General features: G+C 45.4%; 1 protein-coding gene across 3 annotated transcripts in view; it reads right to left on the reverse strand.

Moving 5' to 3' along the window:
* Pde10a (phosphodiesterase 10A) overlaps nucleotides 1-18,846 on the reverse strand; it is a 446,975-nt gene that overhangs the window by 385,356 nt on the left and 42,773 nt on the right. The gene's annotated exons all lie outside the window — the stretch shown is intronic.

Genomic DNA, 18,846 nt, shown 5'->3' on the forward strand with positions numbered 1-18,846 from the left:
ACACACACATCAGACAGGTCATGTGGGCAAGAGTAAGGAGATCATGGTACTAAGTAATAGTATTCCCACAAATGTGCTGACAACTTCCTGTACCCCTCAGCCTCTGCAGTTCTGCATCGCTTTAATGGACAGATGGGGCTGTAAAGGGACTTCTGGGATATATGCCTCTGGTCTAGAGACATGTGGAAGCTGAGCTCTTTCTAAAATACTGAAGACATCCACCCAGCAGGTCTGCCCCATCTGTCCCCCCTCCCTCTGTGTGCAAGCACACTTGTTGGAGAATATGGAAGACTGAGTTGAACCCCTTCCTCTTCAGGTCAGTGTGGTCACCTTGGTAACAGAATAAAGGTTAAAGGGGAAATCTCCCCCTTTTCCCAAGCCACAGTCTCAAAGCCAAGTGTTCTGCATGCCTTATAAGGACAAGCCACTTCATCCCGTGCAGCGAACCTGGATCCTTAGGGCAGATTCTTGGGTAAAAATAGTGCTGACTTCATAGTGTTCCCTGAACCAGCCAGCATATCACTATCGTTAAGGTCACTGAGACAGTTAATGCTGCGATCCAGATGAAGTAATGGAGAGGGGCTTCTCTTCTTATTCACAGAGACAATACTGTAGGCCCTGGCCACTGTGCAGTCATTGACAAGTGGGAAAACAGAGCAGACCTTTATCCCCACCTTAACCCTTGAGGAGCCAGGTGTGACAATTCAGAGGGGAGAGTATAGAAACACAGGATCTAGCCTGCTTCTACAGCCTCCCTGCCCCCGGGCCCAATTCCCAGAGTGAACTCAGCAGTCCCTAAATACATTGACATATGCATATGTACATTACACACATGTACACAAACACACACCAATACACACCCATGCAAGCACACACACCCTATATAGACCACCTCTCTACTATTTTTTCTTAGATAGTCAGGAGCTTCATGTCATGTAAGATAAGCTCTTCAGTAAAGCAAGAGGCCCTGCCACGCTCACGGTCATGCCCCAGCTTCACCACCGTCTAATCACCTCTCAGACTGGCCAAACCCAGTCATATACTTTTACAAGTGAGACAATTGTGACCAAGGGAGGTAAAATAATTAACCTCACGATCACAGTCCAAGCCAGTGACCATGGCCTCTGGCACAATGGGACAACAGGCAAGTGGTATTACTTACTCCTCTGCCTCCTCAGATGGTCACTCTTTTGGAAACTTGACCTTATCTGGACAGCTCAAGCAATCCCAAGTGGGGTCTTCTGCCCAATAATTTTCTACTGACTTTCACTGAGGTTTTTCCCATCCAGGACCTGAAGGCTTCTTGGCTACTACGTAGTGGAGATCATTTGTGATGGGGTCTCACAGCTTGGTTGCTGTGTGTAGCCTTAGATGTTCTAGCTTAAGGAAACATGGGAAGGAGAAGTGGGCTCCTGGCTTCCTTAGAACACAGATTCAGGGGGCAATGAATCCCGTTGTTCTCAGAGGTATCTGAGGTATCATCTGAGGTATCATCTGAGGTACCACTGCAAGGATGTTCAGAAACAGTTTGGAAGTTTAACTGGCCAGACGGCTAGCTCCAGGTGCCAGCATCAGAAAACAGATGGCTCCTCTCTGGGGCTGGGTCCTGCTGGCTTTATGCAGGAGCTCCCCGAGACTGACAACGGCCCCTCTCTTGGTTTCCTTCCTCACTCAGAATGCAAGCTGAGAACTCTAGACTCCCTGTTCCTCTTTGGCATCTCCAGCCTTCCTGGCTCTCCAAGTCTTCTTCATCTGTCAAGGCCAGTGGTTCTCTCTGTGTCCTTGGCTTCTGCCCTCCCTACAGAGCCCTTCCTTCACCCCCTTCCTTCTGCACAGCTTAGGTTCCTGCCCTCCCCCTCCCACCCCCAGATCCCCTGTAGTGAATCTTTGTCCCACCTCTGCTGATAAATCCGACATGTATTTATCTTGTTTCTGTTCTCCTTTCTCTCCTGGAATGAACAGCCCCCTGTGATTCCAGCAAGCTTCTCAACTTTGCCTATCATGGTCAGGAGCATGTCTACCATGAACTTAGCAAACATGTGATGAAGGACTAATGGAGGCTGTGAGGCAGTGAAGTAATCACAGCTTGTGGGACAGCATGAGATGAACAGACCAGTGGATGCAAGTTTCAGCAAAGTGCTGCAAGGCCACCGAAATGCTGGTGACAGAAGAGGTGACGTGGCCACCAAGTCAGGAAGTCAGAAGTCAGTGTCCAGGAGCAAATAGTGGGGTGGTAAGCTTGCACCCTCTGATGCATAGATGAGAATGTTTTGATTGCTCATCCAAGAGCCACACTGCCGCTAGCCAAATCCCTGACAGATTGACTAAGTCCAGTACTTTTTCTGTGGAAGATTCGCAAGGCAAACTAGTGCTCGCATATCCACGAACCCAGTGTGCATCCGACCAAAAGCAACACCTCAGAACAAAACCAATATTTCCAAGTTTCCCTTCACATCATTTCTTGTAGTACTTGTCCTATTTAAAAGATAAAAATGACTACTTACTTAACAATTTGGGGCAACAGTTAGCCCAACTAATAGAGTAAACTAATAACATAATAACTACATCTTAGGTATTTAATCCCATCATACCCTCTAGGGTTGCATAAATATTTATACTCCCTTTCCCCAGTGTGAGGTCACCTTTGGGCACGGTCCTCAGACTTTCATGATGGATTTGGGGTATTTATCCCATGGATTTAGTGGCCTGTCCAGAGGGAGCTATTTCAGAAGTGATTTGCCTGTGTATGGACAGACCAGCAGCCTAGCCTAGCCTAGCCCCGTGCCAGTCTCTGACTAAATCCATGCAATGTTCCCTGAAGGTCACTACAACCCCCATTGACCTCTGTAATGACACTCACCAATTCACAGCCTGGGCAATATCCTGTCAGGTGGCCCGCAAGCAGCCACTGGAAAGGCTTCAGATTGAAATGAATTGAGAGAAATTGCCTCCTGCCATCCAGTGGGCACACAGAGCCTCCCTTCCAGTCTCCCTCCTTTATTCATAGTCTTTATGATCTATAGCTCCATGCCTTTCCAATATCCTTTAAAATCCCTGGAGCATGCATTTATCTTCTTAAAATTATATCTTTGCAACATCCAATGTCAACGTTGCAGGTCCTGCCATGACTGTTATACACTCAGACTTAATAAGCAATCGAGCAACATCAGAGATGAGTTGACAGTTCCTTTGGGTTATACTTTTTATATTTTGAACAAGGAGCCCTTTGGGTGTTGGCTGTTGAGTTTCAAGTCAGTGGTTAATGTAGAAAAGTGGACAGTCTGCTTGCTATGTCATTCTTCAGAAACCACATCATTGCTTCCTGAGAGCCAGGTCTAGGGAAGGCTGAGGCAAACACTCAGGGTTGACCGCATCAGGGGGGTTGGTTGAGCATGGTCCTGTTGATGGACTCTATTTTTGTCTTGGCAATCATAGAGCACTCCTCTGAGGAGAGTGCTCCACAGTCTGTTTTCTCAGGTCTATCTAGCTGGGCGTCATCTCTAACATGATGTAAAAAGTGGACATTTGAGTTTGCCTATGAGGCTGTTCTTGGCGGTGCACACGGGAGTCAGGATTTCTCCTCCTCAGGAGAAGGGGATAGAAACAGCAGATGCCTGGTGAATGGCATCTGGTGATGGAGCCTGGGAGCTTTTTCTTAGTACTCTCTTTAACAACATCTTTAGAGAAGTCTATTTTGTTTCTGAGAAGGAGGTAATTATTAGTGGTCGCTTCTCCTTATTTTTCCCACCACCAATAATAGAAACTCCTATAACTATACACACACTTAACAAATTATCTAGATACAAATCCAACTTACATTTAGACTGTCACACAGCCAAAGAAAAAGACTTGAGTTTTGTGACTGGGCACACCAGGGTCTGAACCGTGGCTCAGATGCACCCTAGCTATTCTGAGTCTGCATTTCAGCATCCGAGAAATGGACATCCTACCACTCCTCTTGCAAGGATGTTCTCAGAATATTATAAATACTCTCAGAAGTGGTACAGCTTTACCTTGGCACAGCACCCAGAACAGGCTACCAAGTAATGACCAATAATCTTTGTTTCTTCAGTTACTGAAACAAACAAAAAACAAAAAAATCACATCTAATCATTATGTCTGTAGTATGTTATGAAAAGAATTTTCAAGAACTGTAATGCTGTTATTATAATTAAAAAACCGTACAGATTTTAAAAATTCAAACTAGCAACATAAGACATCATCATGGTCTCCAAAAGACTGACTTATTATGTCTAGCTTATTCTGTACTGAAGAGCATGCAGATGCACATGTGGTACTGCTAAGCCCTTGCATCAAGAACAAGCAGCACATGGCCACTCTGTGAGGAGACCGAGTGTCTCAGAGCCACATCGCTCAAAACAATAACCAAGCCTCAGGCACACTGGCATCTCCCTAAACAAAGCATCTCCTTCAGTTGATGGAGCCCAGATCCTCTCTTGACACTCAAGCTGTTCCCAAAGTTTGTTTTCCTAACTTGAGGTCTATCCTGTACCTTGTCTTCTACATCGTAGCTGGGCAGCCAGCGCTGCGGGCAAGGACCTTTTCCTCCAGACAGCACTCGTGTCTGACTATCCACAGGAGCTGAGAGCTGGGTGAGCTTCTGCCTCTGAGGTCCTTATCCTGCCAGGAGACATTGTTTCCACACACCAGAGGAGCATGCACCCTGGTGGAGGGGAAGGTGGACGGAACACGTGCTTGGCATGCCCAGGGGATCATCTCTGGGCCATGGGGACAGGCAGCCTTTGGGGTTGGGAATGTGTGTTTGAGATCAAGAATCTTCACTAGATTTTCATGTGGCTATGAAAATGCACACACACACACACAGATGTACTGTGAAAATGCATGCACAACACATGTAGATACGCTATGAAAATGCACACATACATGTATATACATGTAGGTAGACTATGGAAATATAGTCCACACATGTAGATAAGCTATGAAATGTGCGTGCACGCACACACATACAGACACATTGTAGACACATGTGGGTGAGCTATGGAAATGCACACATGCATGTACACACATGTACACATACATACACATGTATGTACACATACACACATGTAGGTGAGCTATAAAAATGCACACATTCATGCATACACATGTAGATGTGCTATGAAAACACACACACATGTACATACATGTAGGAAGACTATGAATTGCACACCCACTTATAAACACATGTACACACATGTAGATGTGCTATGAAAATGCACACATGCATGTATACCTACATGTAGGTAGGCTATGGAAATGCACACACACACATGTACAGACATGTAGGCAGGCCTTATTATTTATGGACTTTATAGCCATAACTACACACTACATAACTACAAACGTCACAGCAGCATCCAGCACACCTGACTATGTGGGCTCAATGGTGGAAAATTGGAATCTTGGAATCTTGGTTGCATCCACTGAGACTACAGTCCACTTTCTTGACTGAACCCACATTTTTTTTTGTTGGTGTGTTTACTCTGAAGCCTCTAAGCAGAGATGGTGATGATGATGGAGATGGATGGTGATGGTGATGATGATGATGGAGATGGATGGCAATGGTGATGATGATGATGGAGATGGATGGTAATGGTGATGATGATGATGGAGATGGTTGGTGATGGTGATGATGATGGTGGAGATGGATGGTGATGGTGATGATGATGGTGGAGATGGATGGTGATGGTGATGATGATGATGGAGATGGTTGGTGATGGTGATGATGATGGTGAAGATGGATGGTGATGATGATGGTGGAGATGGATGGTGATGGTGATGATGATGGTGAAGATGGATGGTAATGGTGATGATGATGATGGAGATGGTTGGTGATGGTGATGATGATGGTGGAGATGGATGGTGATGGTGATAGTAATAATGGTTTGTGATATTGTTGGTTGTGGTGATGGTTTTGTCACCACAGTTATGGTTAATGATAGTGAGTCTTGGCTATAGTGATGATAACAGTGATGGTGATGTTACAATGATGTCATAGTGATGGTGATACCATAGTGATGGTGATGCCATAGTGATGTTATAGTGATAGTGATATCATAGTGATAGTGATATCATAGTGATGATGATGCTATAGTGATGGTGATGTCATAGTGATGGTGATGCTATCATATAGTGATGCTATCGTTGTTGAGTACATGCTAGTGGTGTGAGCTCTGTATTGAGGAATCAATAGCAGGTATTCACTGAGGCCTCCTTAAACAGAAGCAGTAAAACAGTGTTGATCAGTGCCCAAAGCAAGAGCAGAAGATGACAAGTGTCTAACCCTGTGGACTCATTTAGTGTGTTCAGCATGAATTGACTGTATGTATACATAGGCATGCAGATGTATGTATGGGTACTTGTGTGTTGACATATGAGCAGTTATTAGAGGCTACAGCACTTGGAACATGGCTGGGGCTGTGTGATAAAGGTGACAAGAGAGTCAGTAAGCCACAGGATAACATTAAGAGCTCCCTAGAGATGGGATGGAGGCTGACAGAATCCATGACAGGACCATGCAACACTGGCACCAATGTCTTAACCCAACAGAAAATGCACCTAAGGTGTGCTTTCCCACCCTGCACTGGACACTTCCTGCAGTTCTGCAACTGCACTGTGTATCTTCCTGTAACACACGCTCACCTCATTAGACTGCTGTGGGTTCCAAAGATTTCAAAATTCAGAGTATGTAAGCACTCCACACCATTATCTCCGAACATCTGCATTAACAGAGTTAAAATGCCAGGCTTTTAATCCAACCCCCGCCCCCCATATACACCCATGCAGCTTGCAGTACACAGGAAGGGGAGGCTTCCCACTGTCTGTGTTTGGAAGCTGTGCGATCACACAGCTTGTTGTCCCCATAGCAACACATTCCATTGCCTAGGTGACAGTGATCTTATGATGTCACCAATGAGCTAAACTAACTTAGAAACACACAGTCCTTCCTTCTGGGTGCACCCACATCTCAGAGTTGCCCTCCAAGTCTTCTGGGGTTGTGATGCTGGGCACAGCTCCTTGGAACATCAGGAAGACATTTCACAACAGGATTTTTGTCTTTCTGAGCATCCTCCACTTGAGGGGATTCACATTCACCCTTCCAAATGTCCCCATTTTTTCCAGATATTTCCCCAGCTCAGAAGAGATACCCAGATAAACAGGAGATAGGTGACCACTTCCCAGAAACGTTACAAATATTATTATACATATGGGCTGACAGGGTCACTCTAGAGAAGTTGCTATAAAGCTGAGAAACATCCCAGGCCAGTCTTTCCTTTCCCAAACCACAACTCCGTCAGCGTAAGGAAGTATTGCTTGTTACTTTAGGTGCACAAATCCCAACAAGGTTGCTCTCCCACAAAGGTTCTGCACTGCAGCGTAGAAGCCAGAGAAACAGCCACAGAGAGGAATCTAAGTGTGTTTAAAAACTAGAAACCTGGGTTTGGAAGGGAATTTGCATAATATGGGCTTCCCAAATCCCTTGAAGCAACTGGTTTGTTTGAGAGACTGAATTCTAGAGCAAAGATGACACTGGGAGAGTGACAGCTATTCAGCTAGTCCCACCATGCAGACGGAGCTATAGCCCCGACACGTGTTTTGCTTCCAGCCAAATCAAAGCACCATCGAGATACTTAGTAATCAACCCAAGGGGGCTTTACAAAGAGTGTGGGACTCCACTATGAAAACGAACAATTAGCATGTGTCCAGAACCACTTCTTTTTACAAAACAAAGACATATCAGCACGAAGTGCAATACTACACAAGTGTGGTAACCCAGGCCACTGTGGAGCCTGGCTTCCAGAGCCTCGTCCAAGTTCCAGATCCTACAGGTGCAAGGCTGCTGCTGGTGACAACTTCAGGTCAGCAAGGGGCCCTTCTTGTGACTGTGGCACTTTAGAAAACAAAACAAATGGCCAGAGAGATGGTTTAGTGGTTAAGAGCACTGACTGCTCTTGTAGTAAGAGGACCTGGGGCCTTGGTTTCCAAAACCCACAGGGCTCACAATCAACTAGAAGTCCAGTACTAGGGTATCTAGTGCCCTCTTCTGACATTTGCAAGTACTGCATGCATGAGGACCAAAGATACACAAAGGCAAAACACCTTATCTTTGTGGAGCAAAGATATACAAAGGCATATATAAGTCTTTGAAAAAGACAAAACTTCAGGCTAAAATGTTATAATGATAAAAAAATAACTTGAGAATAAGACAAGAAGATACGAGAAATCTGAAGTCCTGCTGTACTTCATGATCCGCACAAAGGCCAGACACTTTCACAAGAAAAGTCGTTTGCAATTGTTCATGGTTCAGGCTGCGGTTTCTCCAGAGAAACAGCGCAGGGTAGGGGACACCAGTGCTGGCCAGTCAGTCCTTCGTGACGTGGGTCAGAGTCTCATGCCACTGCTTCCCACAGGATTGTCCTCAAAAAATGCAATGTGCCAGCGTGCAGTGCAGGCAGAAGCAGAGCAGTGACCACCACAAGCCAAGACTCTTAGAGCTTAAACCATGGCTGTGAGCACACTGAGGCATCTTTCCCATCCCACTCAGATGTCTCTGCTCTGACTATCGGGTCTTCTTCCATTTCTATTTGGGGTGTTACACTTTTTCCTTTTCCTTTTTTAAAATACAATTTTATTAATTCTTTAATGTATTTTGATTTCTCTCTCAGAGAGAGAGAGAGGGAGAGGGAGAGGGGGAGAGAGAGAGAGAGAGAGGGAGAGAGATCCTTCTCTTAGCTGTTCTGTTCCATCCCCTTCTACTTCACGCCCTTTTTTTTTTTCAATAACCACTGAGTCTAATCTGTGCTATTCATGGGTGTGGGGACATCCAATGGGGGACATCTACCAGAGCATGGTCAACCTACCAGGGGCTATACTCTTAAAGAAAACTGACTCTCTCTCTCTCTCCCCTCCCCCACCCCCAGAGGCCAGAGCCTCACTGTGGTCTCAGCTATGGGCAGAGGCTATTGAACTCCTTTGCCCTCCATGCTAGAGTGTTGGCTGGCTTGATCTTGTGCAGGCAGCCATGGCTGCTGCAAGTTTGTAAACACGGAGGTCTCATTGTACACGGTTTTTCTTTGCTCCTCCCCAACCTCGGGCTCATACAGTCTTTGTCTCCTCCCTTCCAAGGCGGTATCTGAGCCTTTGAGGATGGCTGATATAGACATCCCTTTTGTGGCTGATCACTCCACTGACGCGCTCTATGTTAATGGGCATTAATTTTAAGTGGGGTTAAAATATAACAAGTTCACCAGGAAAGAAGGACCCAGAATGAAAGTACTCCCAAGAAAGCCCAGTCCCACCTTGCTGTCAGGCCCAGACCCCATACACTCTGCTGTGTGAGCAGCAACAGCCTTAGTAAAGCCCACTCACACACAGTGAACGGCCCTGTTGATGTCTCTGTGGAAATGAGGATTTGGTGACCACATGATGACTCCTTCTTGCATATTCTTTAAAAAACCTTGCCAGGAACTAATGTCGGTTCTAATTTGCAATCTGTTGGTTCAGATACATTCCTATAAAACTTAAAGGCGCAATGACAAAATCTTCAGGCTTCGTGACCTGATTCTGAGTTTGATTTCCACATAGCCTGTGCTGCTATAATTAATTGGGCAGGAAGTGTTCAGCCCTGGAATTAGAGCTTAAGCTCAGCTCATATGGCCGGTCGCCCTGCATGGCAAGCCAGCAGCCAGCATTAATGACAGAGGAGAAAGCAACCATACAGCCCTCGTCCCTGCCACCTGGAAGCTTGTGGTGCATACTAAACTTTCATTTATATTGATCTGTGTTACCTCAGGGCTTTTATCTAAGAGACTATGAAAACAAACAAAGCCCAAACTGACTCCTTCTTACAATTCTGTCTTTTCTGTGTTGTCATAAAGTCAAATTTTGATTTACACTGAGGGGCGTGGCCAGTCAAAACAATAAATGGAGCACAAGATACCCTGACCATACTCCTTATCCAAGAGTGGGATTTTTAGCTGGTCCTCTCCCTAGCGAGTTCCTCGAGAGTCAGAATCCTCAGCAGTTGGCGACAAAAGGCTAATTACATAGCCGGGATTCAATGTGTCTAAGAAGTCTTGGGATCAAGTGATTTCGGAGATGGTTAATTCTACACCTCAGAAACTTCATGTCTGGTGCGCTGGAATCCATAATTCTTCCACTGTGGCAAAACAGTAACAGTAACTGCCAGCCCCATACTCAAACCCAGCCATGCATGGGAAAGGGGCCATTCTTTCACTCCAGAGCTGCATTCTCGGGGATAAGTACACACTTCCACAGTACACAGTATGTACTGTGGCTCATACTTGGGAGAAGGTGAGCCTAGCTGTCAAAGATCAATTGATTCAACTCTGAACTAGGTGTCGGTCAACCCAGGGTGGGTAGGAGATGAAGGAGTATGTGACACCCACCGGAACTCAGGGACACCTGTGGGGAAGCATCTGTTGCACGAACCTGGTACCAGCCCACGGTTCAGGTCTCAGTCACAAAGGAATTAAGCAATAGGAGATACAGATCTAGATCATCACGCTCTCTGTCTTTCTAAGGTGGCTAAATGGTAAACTAATGAAGAAAACAGAAGGCCCAGCCAGGGTTCTCAGCTTATTTGTAGGATGGGCAAGGTGAAGTCAGATATAGTCATTGCCCAGTTTTCTTCTGTGTTTCCTGCCCAAGGCTCTCTGTGGTCAAACAGGCCCCTTCACTAAAGCATCCACACGAAGTCTCAGTGTAGGGTGACCATCCAGGGCACAGGGACTGGGGTCTGTACCCTTGCTCTTGGCACCCCTTTGTGTCTGTGCACTAGCCAGGGTATGAGCTTCCTGGTGCCTGCAGTCCACCTCCTGCTTAGATCTCCTCATGTACTGACCAGACACCAGTAAAGACAGGACAGCCACCACAATGTCTCAGATACTTAAGAAGGGAGGGACTGTAACATTGTAACCCACTGATAGTTATAAAATAAATAGCAAACAAGGCGAATCAAAGTAGCCAGTGTGTGGATTCTTTTAATCACGATGGTCTCTGGAAGGCTAGATTAACACACACACACACACACACACTCTCTCTCTCTCTCTCTCTCTCTCTCTCTCTCTCTCTCTCTGTGTGTGTGTGTGTGTGTCTGTGTGTGTCTGTGTGTGTGTGTTTCCATAGACTATTTTTAAGAGCTGGACTTTGTAGCAAAATTGAGTAAGAAGTATACATTTCCCATATATTTTATGACCTACCCACACATCACACACTGTTCAATTACTCGCAATGTTTGAAAATATGGATAATTTTAATATAATACATGTTTGGGGTGTTTTTTTAGTAAATAGAATGGCTTCCATTCCATTCAGAATACCCCTCAAGCCATTTAATTTCTACCAAGTCAGGATGTAATGTTACTGCTACTTAAATACTTATTAAGTAGTAACAGAAATTCTTCTTCCCAAACAATAATTATTTGATAGCTGTGAATTCAACTGATATTTACAACTGTTTTTTTTTTTGTAGAATTGTTTAAATGACAGGTTTTATACTTACAGGACTTGCCTTTTGTAAAATAGATTTTGCTATTCCATTATGTGTATAAGTGGTGATATAAAAAGCATATTTGTTAATACATTTGTATTTGTGTGATATGAGGTATTTATACGTTCATGGGAGGGTACATGAGTGCCACCACCTGTGTAGAGGTCAAAGGGCAGCCTCTACAGGTCAGGTCTCACCTTTCTGCCTCATTTGAGACAGAGTGTCTTTCATATATAATCTAGGCTACCTGGCCTTCAAGTGTCTGTCAATTCTACTGTTCCTCGTAGGGCACAGTGGGAATACAGACATTTGAGCGACTATGTCTTGGTTTGATGTGGGGTCTGGGGATCTGAGCTCGGGTCATCTGTCTTGAGTGGCAACACTGAGGCCATTTTCCCAGCCATGTGCATCCTTTTGTCATACCCTGCTCTACTCACACACATCAAAAATGCCTTTCCAAGCAACCTAGTCATACTGTCAGCCTCACCCCATGCGGGAAGCCCTCTCTTGGAGTATCAGTCTGAACCCTAGGAAGATAATAATAATGTGAATGACACATGCTCATTCATTCCTGACATAGGTGTCTCTGGCCTGAAGACCAGTGGGGTAGAGCTGTGTGTGCAAGCAGGAATTGGATCCCGCCCAATGGTGAAGGTGTCACTGTGAATCTCACTGTCCCCAGAGGCCTGGCACAATAAACATCAGGAGATCCAGGCATTCTTGGGCTACCCCTAAGTTGCTTATCTTGGTGATGACAGTTGCTGACTTCCTTGTGGCTTTGCAACACAGCTGAATAGGGTATTTACTGAATATGAGAGTGACAGACAGGCAGACAGAGATGAAGACACAGAGACAAAGATAGAGACAGACAGAGAATGACAGAGACACAGAAACAGAGAGAGAGAGAGAGAGAGAGATGGAGAGGAGAAGGAGAGAGAGCATTGTGTGCATGTGTGCACATGTGTGTGTGTGCATGTGAGCACACATGGATGACAGAGTCTGGAGTCTGTCTGGAGTCATCTTTAATTGCTTTCCACTTATTTTATTTTTAGATAGTCTCTCACTGAACCCAAAGTTCACAGACTAGGCTAGACTGGCTGGCCAACAAGCCTGGGGATTCCCCTGTCTCCTGTGTTGGGATTCACAGGTCTAAATGGTTTCTGGGGGTGTAGAACTCAGGGACTCGTAGTTGTACAGCAAACCTGTTCCTGACTGGACTCTCTTCCTGGTCCTTTTGTGATTTTTGAGATACAAACAGCCAGATTCCAGTCTTGCCTCCATCTCCCTTCCAAAAATGTTATCTGTCCACCCATGGCATGAAGACATGTCACACCCTCTCCTGGGGAAGCACAGCACATGTGGGCTCACCAAGTAGCCACTGGGAGATGGATGTACAGTCATCAAAGTCCCTGTGTGTACCACACTGCATTGCCTAGGCCTATGCCCTCTGGGCCAGCCTCGAAATCTAGCTGCTAAAAGCAAGACGACTGCAGATTCCTACAGGGAGGCCCCTCCTTTATCAAAACCTTCCTTCCACTGTCCAGCCAGGGGTCCCAAACAGTTTCTATAAATGCCACATAGGAAAGCAGCCAGGCTTGTGGGCAGAATAGCCTGCCTCATCTCTGGTTTCCCAGCTCACCTCATTCTCCCCCTCACCCCTTTCTCTTTCCTCTTCTGCTTACTACCTGTTGGGAATGAAAGAGCCACCATAGCTTGTGTGCTGCCCACCCAAATGGATACTTTGGAGCAGCCGTGTGCTATGGACCAGTGGAGGTCTGCCAATCCAGGCAAACCACAGTGGGCTTTTCCAGCGTGGTTTTTTAGAGCAGCCACGCTTCATTCTTACCTTCTCACCTTTCCCTGGACCTCACTGGCCATATGAAAGCAGCAACTGTGGACCACACCCCAGTAAAAAGCCTGACTGAGGCTGAAGATGCCCTGATACGGCAGAAAGTATCATGTTAAGGGAGGCGTAGCATTGATCCTCTGTATTCTCCGGAGTCTCACCGCTTTTCTTAGAAATGTACAGTTACGTTGTCGTGTGACTTTAGAAAGTCTCTACCACCCTAAGGCTGACAGCTTTTGGTTTCTTTCTGCTTTGTAAATAAAATTTCCTGCCACATGCCACACACATGTCAAGGTAGAAAGGTTGGGTAGTTGTAGAAATGAACAGCCAGGCTCCTGGGACGAGAATGTCTGCTGGGCCTGTGCGGGTAAGACTTGCTGACTCTCTGCCTAACTTCAAAGTGGCATGGAGGACACCGATTTGTGTGCCATCAACCGTGTGGCTTTGCATTTGTTCTTCCATCCCTTCTTTCTTCAGAACACCCTTAATGCATTATCTATGCATGTGGCACTTGGTCATGTGCAGAAGGGAATGTGGTGTAGTGAAAGGACTCTTATCCGTCTTTTATCCTAGGGTACACACATTAGAAAATGAACCATGTGCTTTGCTTACCTTTACACACACACATGTGCACACATGCATGAAAGCCATCATACCACACATAGATACAAACACCACATGACATACACCACATATACATACACACACATGTAAGCATCATGCCACATAAATACGCACATAACACATACCAAATACCATATACCACAAATACATATACATAAACCAAACATACTACACATACCACACATAAGCCATATACAGACAAACACATGACACACACACATGATACACACAACACATACCATATACCACAAATACATTTGCGCACACATCACACACTTCACATACATATACCACATACAGACATACACATGTACACACATGACACACAACACACACATACCCACCTTTTATAAAGTTCAAGATAAAAATCCCAGTGACCCCAACAGCCTGACCTGGACCCTTAGCTCTTGTACTTGTGCTTCTGTGACTCTCCATTTACTTGTCTTGTTCTGCCCACGTAACTCATGGGCCCCACACTTACCACAGGCACTCAATAAACAGGTTAATTTTGAAGCCATATGGTGCAATCTCTATGCGATAAAAATTTGCAGAGAGATAAGAACATTGCATGAGGATTGCCCTAGTGCATACTGTGAAACCGATGGAACACTGTGGGGTAGACAGCATAAGATCAGGGCAGTGACCTCAAAGTCTGAGGCACAAGGATCTCTTCCCAGGAAATCAGCTCAGGATCATAGATCACCCCAGTTTTCACACTGGGCCACGTCCAGCAGTGAGGGTTAAAAGACACAGTCACTGGACTATATCTGACACTAGGCTAAAAGTAAAACAGACCTAAACTTGAAGGAAATGTCAACCCATTGGGTCGGGCTGGAGACAGCAGAGACAATAGTCTGGCATCTACAATAGACACTGCAACAGGCAGATAACCAACCACATTAGATGTGCACATTGTCGAGCCATGCTCAGCAGTATACCAAGCCTACATGAGGCTGCAGAGTGACACTGAGGGAAGAGGCCATCTCTGGGGACTATGCACTGAGGAAGTCATGGGAATGGACCTGAAGTGACAGAATGGGAGAGCTGGAGAGCTGTGGAACCATATACATTGTCAGAGACAGAGGCCAGAAGGGTGTCAGCTACAGCTCTATACAACTGACACTGTAGACCCTAGATTGGGGGCCAGGCTATTTACTGACTGTGTTGATGGTCAAGCAGTCCTATACATGTGAAGACATAGAACTGCATGCATGTGTAATAATCACACAAATACACACGTAACTTGGAGACTCTGAATGAGGTACATGGTTTACTACAGAGCCAATCTCCTGGTTGTGATTTTAAAGGCTAGAGCCATTGCAAGAGACCCCAGACGTTGCCTCTGAGGTAGGGATGAATAATGAGCATGTGTAAAGAATTCTATAAATTTGTGTTTGCAGTTGCCTACCATCTGCAAGTATCTCAGAATAAATTGTCCTGAAGAGACAGTCACCAGCGCATCCTTCCCTCTGGGGAGGGATGATCCTGGAGCACTCTTGGGATAATCTCTTGTGCTCTGTGAATGAAGCATCACCTCCCTCAATGCCTTGTAAATATCTCCAGCAGGATGCTAGTTTCCCAAATGTTTCTGCTCTTGGCTCCTACCTGGAACTCTCCAGCAAAGCAAGGTGAATGAAAGATAGATAGTGCCACAAACTGCTGAGGGTGCCGCCTTTGATGATTTTTTTTTCCTTGTAGGTTAGTCTCTCAACTAGTATAGGATGAGGCCCAACAGAGATAATATGATGGGAAGATAACCAGTTTGAGCTGAATGCTGCAGACTCCCCCCTGTCTAGCCAGAAACACTCCTGAGACACTAGAGCTGGAGACCATGTGTCACTTGTACTGAGAAAGCTCCTCTAATTTTGACTTCTTCCAGCAAAGAAGTTTGTATCAACTCCTCAATTTTCAAAAGCAAAGGAGGAATGCCAAACAGAAAAAGGTTAGCCTTTAAACACTAGAGTCTGCATTTACGTTGGAAATCCTAGCTGTTAGATTGGCCATGCCTCAAGTTCACACACTTGTCACATGGCCCCAAGTGGACAATAGGAAGAGAAAGAAAAGCCATATCACTGAGAAAATCAAACTGTGAACAGAGTCCTACTCAATGCCATGCACCTCAACGTGCTCCCTCATCCTCAAGCCCCTTTCTAGGTCGCAGTGTGTAAGTTACAAATCTTCAGGAGAGAATTCCTATTTCTATGAGGAATTGTACCCAGCAGGAGACAAGATTTCACTCCTGTTAGATTGTTGCTTCTCAAGGAAGATGGAAAGGTTAGGACAGAAGCAAACATACTAAAAGTCTATTCTAACCCCTTAAGAAGCCCACTTGACCACCACCCTTAGATGACTGTGCAGGCGCCAGCAAGTACAGTCATTACAGGACTGGTGGAAACAGCCCCAAAGCCAACTATGGTGGATAAAAGTGTTTACCACTATATTTTAAAACAACAACAACAACACACACTATGCAAACTTCAGTAGATAGCCCTAAACCCATGGGCATACTAGCAAAATGCATCATAGGCATGTATGAAATTCTCAAACAAACAAAACCCTATTCAGCTCACATGAAAAGCTAACTGCAATAGAGTAGGATTTAAAAGGTAGCTTACAAATGATAGCCATGCTACAATATTACAGGTGGTAGCTACACTGAAATAATACAAACAATGACTATGCTGCAGTATCACAAATGGTTACCAGGCTACAATGCTACAGTATTACTCTCTCAAAACAGAATGTACAGATGGATGGGTGTGGCAGAAGGCGGCTTACACGCTCACAGGGCTGTATGTGCTGGTCTGTGGGAGGACTCCATTTCTGTTAGCATTTTCTCACTTCCCCTTCTGCAAATACTAACTTTAAAAGGACAACATATTTTAAGTTATATTTTATTATTCATAATTGCAGGTAGTTATATATTTGTATATAATTATAGACTATGTGTTTGTAGTATAATCTTCATAAACATATACCTACTATTCATGTGCTGTGCCTTTAGGTAATAGAAGGATATGTATGTCATATACATTTGTATTAGTCAGGGTTCTCTAGAGAAGAGCACCATTGTATGTGTGTGTGTGTGTGTGAACATATAGATTTATTGGACTGGTTTACACAATTGGAGGCTTAACACTTCCACAATAGCTGTCCACATGGTGGATCCAGAAAACCCAGTAGCTGTTCAGGCCAAGCGAGAAGCCTTAGAGTAAGCCAGTCTGATGGTTCCATTCCAATCCAAGGCTACAGAGTAAGCCAGTGTGATGGTACCATTCCAATCCAAGGCTACAGAGTAAGCCAGTGTGATGGTACCATTCCAATTCAAGGCTTCAGGCCTGGAAGCACTCTAGAGAAAGGCAAGTGTGGGTTTGCATCAAAAGCTAGAATCTGATGTCCCCAGATAAAACCAGCTGCAATGACCTACCAGCTAAGGAAACGTGGGGCACACATACACTGGTGACGTTCCTTCTCTCTCCCTTTATTTTATTCAGGCCAATGGCCTATCAGACAGTTTGCCCAAATTCAGGCTGGTCTCTGTCCCTCAGCTGCTGTCTTCTAATTGCCTCTGGAAAGTTCCTCACAGACACACCCTGAGGTATGCTTTCCCAGTCTCCTGTGCATCTGTCTCAGCCTGTCAGAAAAGCCGTCACAACCTCCAAAGCAAGTGTAATAAAGTCCGGGCTTCCCTGCACTAAGAGACAGACAGTGGGGAGGGGTCAGGTCACCCTTGCATACGTTCACAGTTACTTACGCGGGCCTCTAGTCAATGAGCAGATCTCAGGGGTACTACTCATGAGAATCAGCTTCAGAGGCACTGAGCAGATTCAATAGGAGATCAGATGAATGCAGGATTCAATGACCCCCAAGAAAGGCAAAGAAGAAAGCAGGCTCTCTGTGTCTGCCATAGACCCTGGTAGCAGCTAAGTTATAGAATTGGAATAACCCCTTAGCTAATAGTGGCACAGAAAACTGCCCAAGCTTTCAGCCTGCACATAGAGCTGGCTTGTTCTCCTTCTAGAATCAGAGAATGGGGGTGTTCTGAGAATGACAGGAACAGATGGCGGGAGTCTCTTGACAAGAGTCTACTTTACAGGGAAGTGGAACAATCCAGTCCTCAAATGTAAAATCCAGAGGGCCCAAGATCCCAGGCAATGGTTGCTGAGGTCTGGGCCATCTCTAACCCTCTCAAGTTCACTTCAAACTCAATGGACTCGGGACCTTCTGCGAAATGTTGGGCACTCAAGAAGAAATGCAACATTCCTAAGACTGAACAGTTCTTTCAAGCGTCCAAAGTAAATCCAGGAGGAGATGAGACTGAGCTACAGTCTTGCCATGAGTCTTGCTGGGAAGGGGATGCAGAGTAAAGTAGCAGAGCAGGATGCTTCCCATCTGAGCCATCTGGTCCTGCTCCCATCTGAGCTCTCCCCCTTGATAAACAGCATCCTCAGGCAAGGGAATCAGCTTCCCTGGCCTCTGGTTTCTCATCTATGTGGGATGCAATCCTTTGCTCACATGGGCTGTCTCCATGACATTCCAGCCTGGATAGGCATCTCCCTCAAAGCATGGGTCAAAATCAAGCCTTCTGTCAGGAGGAGAAGGAAAGTGACAGACACTCAAGAGATAAGGGACCCACTCGCTGACTCTTAGTAACAACCACTTGGACTTGCTGACCACAGGCAGGGATCTCTCAGGACTGGGAAGACAAAAGCAAACTGAGGGATGAGGCTGAGGCACTCAGCAGCCACTCAGGAGAACTCAAGTTCAGTCTACAGGTTAACTGGTCACAGCCCTTCAATAAGCCTGTTAGACTAACGGTAGTTCTAACAATCATTCCTGTGAGA

This window comes from Mus caroli, chromosome 17 (assembly GCF_900094665.2).
Source record: "Mus caroli chromosome 17, CAROLI_EIJ_v1.1, whole genome shotgun sequence".
NCBI lineage: Eukaryota > Metazoa > Chordata > Mammalia > Rodentia > Muridae > Mus > Mus caroli.